Genomic DNA, 7376 nt, shown 5'->3' on the forward strand with positions numbered 1-7376 from the left:
TAATAACATTTCAGGAAGACTTTATTACTTTTATATTATTATTATACGTTTTACGAGCCACGATACTGAATTTATTCTCATCGCCATCGTCAAGTGGTTACGACACGTTCTTTCGCGCTATAAAAGTAACCGTGAAACGCGATCAATTACATCTGGTCATGCTTTAACCACAGAAACTCATTGTCAACCACGATTACGCGAAACAGATTCACGATTTGGTTTGTCTGTGGGGGATTCCCCTAAAGAAATATTATTGATATTGAATTAATTACATTGAAAAAATGATTTCAATGCAATAAAAAATCAATGCTTTAAAGAAAATGATATTTTTAAATTTTATATAAAACAGTAGAAGAAAAAAGAGAGAACATGTGTGGCAAAAAGGAAGAATAACTCAGTAGAGTTTGGTAGTCAAGCGACAGATTATTAATTAGCTCGTTTAAGAGACTATACTGCTCGAACGGCAACTTTGGAGGACCGATGGAAGATGAAGAAGAGAGAATAACGAAAGCGACGATTAACCTCGTCGTCAGCTGGGTCGTTCTTCGCACCTGCTCATACGGAGAAGAATTAACTGTCCTCGAAGTCAACCGACTATGATAATCGGACGAGCTACGGCCTAACAGCGGTTTAGGCAAAGCGATTTCATAAGTAGACTTTTCGTCGTAGATCAAATAAAATTAATGTCGTCGAACAATGTTATTCATCACGAAAAATTAATTTTCAGGAAGAGCATTGTCTCATTACAATAATTTTTTTAATAGCTAAAACCAGATTAATGGGCAATATCTCAAAATCTTATCTTTATAGTACTTGAAAAATCGATGTGCGCTTGCATATATTACAAATGCATTTTAACAGATAACTAAAAAAAAGGCAAATCTATTCTGTAAAATTTTACAAAAAAGATATAATTGATTGAAAAATTTTTTTATATTAAGATTATGTATTATTCAAAGAGTTTTTTCTTGTATCCCGCTCATTTAATCTTAACTGTATTTCCCAACGCTCTGTATTTGTAATGAAGTTATATTTTTAAACTGACAATTATAATTTTTATATGAATGTAAAAAATGTATTGTTTGCGAATTTTAATGAAGATTTCTATTTTTGTATAGAGACACGAAGAATAATTGGATGTCTGTTCGCGCTAGTCACTGAAAGACAGAGTGCTAAGTAGATACACTAAAATATACGTTAATGGTCAATTACGGATACTCCATCTAGATTAACATTAGTTATATAGTTAGCGGTAAGAATGTCTCTCTTCAGCGGCCATCTGTCAGGATCAACGAGTCGTTGTTGCAAACCGTCGTAAATGCAGATTTTCTATGATGCAACTATGTGACAATAATGCGCTTAGCACGACTAGATTTATGGCCGCTTATGGGATTTAAACTCAACAGATCCAAGCGGTTACGAACGCGCTCTTCCGCTTGATACTTCTCCAGCAAATTCGCACATTTATGCTCGGTATGGATATGCATAATTGTGCATTTCGATAATAAATCATGATAATTGTTGTTCCTGATTTCACGATCGAGATAAATTAGAATCCAATTGGATTTAAAGAATGTGATATAAACAAATTTTTTTGCGTCACATCATAAATTTCAAGATTTATTTTAAATGACTATTTTTGTCAAATTCACTAGAAATGTAGAAACTTAAAAGAATTTAGAAGTGTAAAAAAATCTTCTAAGCGGCAGACTTTAAGACTTTTTTAAATTGTATCTTTAACGAATGTTAAGGTCAATGCATTTAATGATTAGAATAGAATTTCACTGTGAAAAAAAATTAGAGCAGTAGGAATAAAAAGTTAGAAATTAACAAAAAATAAAACGTAGTATTGCAAATATTATAAATGATGGTACAAAAAGTAGAACATTTTAAAAATTTCCGGAAGTTTTAATTTTACGTGGTATTTAGCTTAAAAAGAGAATTTCTTAAAAAGATTGCAAGATGTACATTCTTGCAAACCAATAATTTATCTCAAATAAACTGCATGATCTTAAAAAAATTTTTTGAATAAAAGGTGAAAAGAAAAGATACAAAGAACTAACTATGTGTTATAAAAAAAGTTTCTAGTTTCGAAATCGGAGCAGATGAGCTTAGAGGTGACAAGGGTGGTTAGAGGTTTATTATTTACAGCAGTTCGTGAGGCGTGTCACAATAGTATTGGGGTTTCCTCTTGAAAGTCCGACAATGTGCGCAGGATTTACGACTTTCAGCAGAATCGTCAATGGGCCCACACACCCCCGCCTACACATTCGCGTCATTTTACCGTTTTACTTCACAGTGTGAGAATGCGCACAAATATTTTCTACCATAAATTCTGCTTTTTATCTGCTCAGGTCTTATTTACAGTCACTCTGACCTAATCCGTTCCCACAAGCGGCGAAAACCCTAATCACATCATGAATATCTTCTCTACCTACTTTTACGCCACGATTCTCTATCTCAATCGCTAAGTTTTATATAAACTTTTGTTTCTCCGTTTCTCCTAATACTTTTTCCTTTCCGAAAATCGTGATTTGATAAGACTATAAACTTGTATACAACCGTTCTTTAGATAGATAAATAGATAGATAGATATCTACATAACATAACACTTTATCTACTTGTGCACTTTGGGATAACTTTCAAGCGTTAAAATTCTTTCAAGCGTTAAAATATTTATATTAACAAAATATATAATTATTAATTATAAAGACATTATATTAATAAAAGAATAATTACATAACAACAATAGAAAAAGATTGCTACGTAATATAAAAAATAAGAATATATAAATATATATATAAATAAGAACAAAAGTAATATTAATATAATGATAATAATTATAGATTTCAAAAAAATATTCAAATAGAATTGTTAATTAAGTTTAATTGATAATTAAATAAAATATTAAATTGCATAGAAATATAGCCTAAACAGAACAAGTCACGATAACATTAAAATAACGTCAAAATAACGTTATCATGACTTGTTGTTTACTTAGGATGTTAGTAAAATATTCTATAATTAATTTTGCAAATTACGAGAGTTATTTGAATTAAACAATGTCTATTCTATGCTTATAAAATAAGTTCGGATTAAGAATTCAGAATCATGAGACTAGTTTCGTAACGTAATAATTTACCTTTCTTCAAATTTATTCATTTATTAGTCAACCTAATCACCGTTTAGTACAATATATTTTTTCCCAATGTTCTTTTTTTTCATTGCGGTCATAAAGATACTTTTTGAGTTTTCCTCGATCCAATAGTCAACAGTCAAAAAGTTAGCCTTTTTTAATTATTTCGGAAATGAAAGTTGTACAAGAAATATGGAACAATCGTAAATTTTCATAATCATCATTTCTCGGTTTATAAGACCTTATTTTACCATTATTATTACCGTTATTATTAACGTTATTATCAAAATTTTATTATCAATCGTCACTTTGTATGATGCACAAGAAGAATTTATGACACGACTATCATGTAACGACATGAGAACAAACTAACAACTTGAACATATAGATTAGAAATTTAAGACAATCTGAATACCGGTTACAATGTGTTTCTAATCTCGTGTTTCTCATCTCTCGAAACGCTCGAGAATTTATTTATTAATCAACTCTACACTGAAAAAAAAATTTTTTGTATATGCAACTTTAATTGCATATACAATAAAATAATTATGACTAGAAGCTCCATTTATAGTTACTACTCTATGCTGTTAGTAATAATAATTATATTTATAATTATAAACTAAACATATATACGATTATTTCCGAAAACAATTATAATTTTATATCATACATTCGTTTTCATAATTTTAAAATACAGCCTCTTACTTAAAAAACAACTCAAAAAATTAGGTTTTCTCAGAAAAGAAAAAAGATTATTTTTCAACTTAAAAGTTACTGACTAACCAAATAATATATTCTTTGTGGTATATATAAGTATAATTATTATTACTAATAGTAGTAAGAATTATAGCAGTAATAACAATAAAAATAAAGAACTTACTCATAATATTGTATAACATAATTATATATTATAGTTACAAATATCTAACACTTTTTTGTCAATGGTATAATAAAATAAAATTGTAGAATTATAATTCTTTTATCAGAAATCCAAGCGAATAGCCAACTATTTGGTGCTCGATAAATTTGTCTTGCAACAGTATAGAGCTTAACAGGGTAATCACGACGGATATCTCTTTCGAAGATAATCAGTACTGTTCCCTCCACGAATAATCTAGCGAACGGCGATGCTTAACCACCGGCGATGGTGGTGGTCGAATAATTCGGGACGGTCGTTAGTATTTGCGATTAGCTCGCTCCGGCGAACCGGAAGGGGCGATTCTCTTCTCCGTGGGATTTCGCGCCTAATCTCGGTCGGATCGGCGAGGCAAAGGCTCATCGGTCCTCGGCCAGAATCGCGGAGGTTGCGCAACGTAATTTAGATCAATAATTTAGATTTGCATCCGCATGATCGATATCTTTTCGTGGCTCTCCATCGTGTGGCGTTCTCTTCCGTCATTTGATGGGAAAGATTTCGGAAAGATATCGCATAGATGCACAATGCACTCTTTCTTTAGAGCACGTTTTTCAAGTCTAATACTTAAATTTTGTAAAATATTTATGTTATTAAACTAACAAATTGAGCTTGTTGATAATATAACAAAATACCTTCAGAAGATCCCACAAAAAGAAAACCTTAGTTTTTCTCTGTTTTCTCCCATAAATTTTAAAGTCATTATCATAATATGTAATTGAGAGAAATATTTGATATGTGTAATCATTTATTTTATTGATATATGATTAACAAAAACATTCTTAACCTTTCAAAATTGTTCTAATTAAAATTGTTAGTCTAAAAAAATTTTGAATAAAACAATACAATTTTGATTATTCTAATTAAATTTTTATTAAAACACCATAATTTTGTAATGAAAAAGTAAAAAAATTTTTGTTAGTCATACATCAATAAAATAAATGGTGACACATATGTACCAAAACTTTCTCTCAATACAATAGAGAGAGAGAGAGAGAGAGAGAGAGAGAGAGAGAGAGAGAGAGAAATTTATCTAACAATAAGTTTCAAAGAAAACCTTCCACAGAGGAGACTGGGAGCACCAGAGGAAACCAGGGACTGATTGTCATACCCCACATAATAACCGAACTCAGTGGGGTTTCTCCTTCTTTTTTTATTTAAAGTGAAGTATAAGTTGAAATTATTTATGTACGACATATACATACGATCTTTCTTTTAGTTTTCTCTATAAAGTCCATTCTACAATTTCGTAAGCGTGCAATTGTAAAATAATATTAGGTGTACAACTTTGCTTCCGCCGTTTTTTTCCGAAATTCGAGGCTTTATTGTAAAAAACTGGTTATACATTTATGATTCAAAGTATTGTCCATCGCTGGCCACTACTTTCTCCCATCTTTCGGATAGCGTACGAAAAAACTGGTCACCTTTTGAGGCTATCCACGAATCGATCCAATTTTTTACTTCTTCATAAGACCGGAAGTGCTGGTCAGCCAGGCCGTGTGCCATTGATCGAAACAAGTGATAATCAGAGGGAGCAACGTCTGGAAAATACGGCGGGTGGGATAGGACTTCCCATTTCAACATTTCCAAGTATGTCTTGACCACTTTCGCAACATGGGGTCGAGCATTGTCATGCTGCAAAATCATTTTATCGTGTTTCTCGTTGCGGCCGTTTGTCTTTCAATGCTCAGCTCAAACGCATCAATTGCGTTCGATACCGATCGCCTGTGATTGTTTCAGTCGGTTTTTACAGTTCATAATACACTACGCCGAGCGTATATCTGGTCCCACCAAATACAGAATGACCTTGGATGTCAAAATCACCGTTCTTGAAGCGTTGAAATCACTCATGACACGTTCTTTCACTAATAGCGGCCTCACCATAAATATTTGAGAGCATTCGATGAGCCTCAGCCGCAGATTTCTTCATATTGAAGCAAAAAATTAAAACCTCCCGCAAATGACGAGAATTTGGCTCGTAAACTGACATTTTCAATCGAGAATAACTTTATGATGCAGACACAAATCGATTAATGTTTCTATGGGGTTATGTTGACAGATACTTATTGTATGCTCAAGTGTTTATTGTATGACCAAGTTTATCGTATGATCTATTTATTTCGACTACCATTTACCGCTAAAGCCATCTATAGGAAAACGGCGGAAGCAAAGTTGTACACCTAATACAAGAAGAATTCGACTGTAATTGATGAATCTTTACAACTATAACCACTTACAACTACGCTTACGCAATTGCAGAATAGGTTTTACAGATAAACGATATACTAGGTTTGTTCGTACCTCTAACATATTATTGCTCCTACCAAAGCTCCTATTCGTTCGACTGCATTGAAATGAGTAGGAGCTATAATAAGAACATGTTGGAGAATGTTAGAGCGCAAACAAACCTTCGGTTAACATGTGATAATTACTTCAATATGATTATTATACTAGTATATTAAGGTACAATATTATCATTTGAACTGAGTAAAAAAAGGAATTTTTTCTAGAAAAAATAAAGAGAAAGAATAAAAAAAGAGAAACTCATTGTTGTGATTTAGCGAGACTCTTCAAAGAATTGCTAGCATCATTAAGTCTCTTGATTTTCAAATGTGGTTTTCAGGAAAAAGTTACCTGCGATTCGACATGGGGCCTTGTAAATACTCTATCCTCTAAGATTCTTTCACAATCAATACGTGACAATAATACCCCCCTCTGATTAGTTCGTTACCTGAGGTTTAGAATTTTCGCACTATATGATCCACATATGCAAATTTTTTACCTTTTGCAATTAAATTTTTTAAATTAGTTTTTAAATTATTTTTCATTTATAACTGTTATAATATATTTATTAAAATTCTGTTGAAAATAAAAATAATATATTATTTTATTAAATTTTAACAAAATCTTAATAAAATCTAATTATTGTTATAATAGTTATAATTAAAAATATGTGAGAAAAAACTAATTTACTATCAATAATATGATCTTTTACCTAAGATGATAATAAGAAATGCTCTCAGCTACTGGAATTCCTCAGCTGAAATACAAATGTTGATTTGTGATGATTGATGTAGAAATGTAGAAGTGTCTCTTACAGTTTTAATCCAAAGGACACATTCCTTTTGATCATTCATAAATAATACCTGGCTGCAAATTTTTGCACCAGGTTTTTAATGTTTTATATTTTCTAAAAGTTAAAAATGAAATTAAAATAAAACCTATGTTTTTCAATATAAAATTTTCTAATCAATCGATTGGTAACATTGATGAATTTTCGAAAAACGAAACATTATTCATTCAAATCTGCGTTTAAACAAAACCAAT

The sequence above is a fragment of the Atta colombica genome, unplaced genomic scaffold (assembly GCF_001594045.1).
Source record: "Atta colombica isolate Treedump-2 unplaced genomic scaffold, Acol1.0 scaffold274, whole genome shotgun sequence".
NCBI classification, from domain to species: domain Eukaryota; kingdom Metazoa; phylum Arthropoda; class Insecta; order Hymenoptera; family Formicidae; genus Atta; species Atta colombica.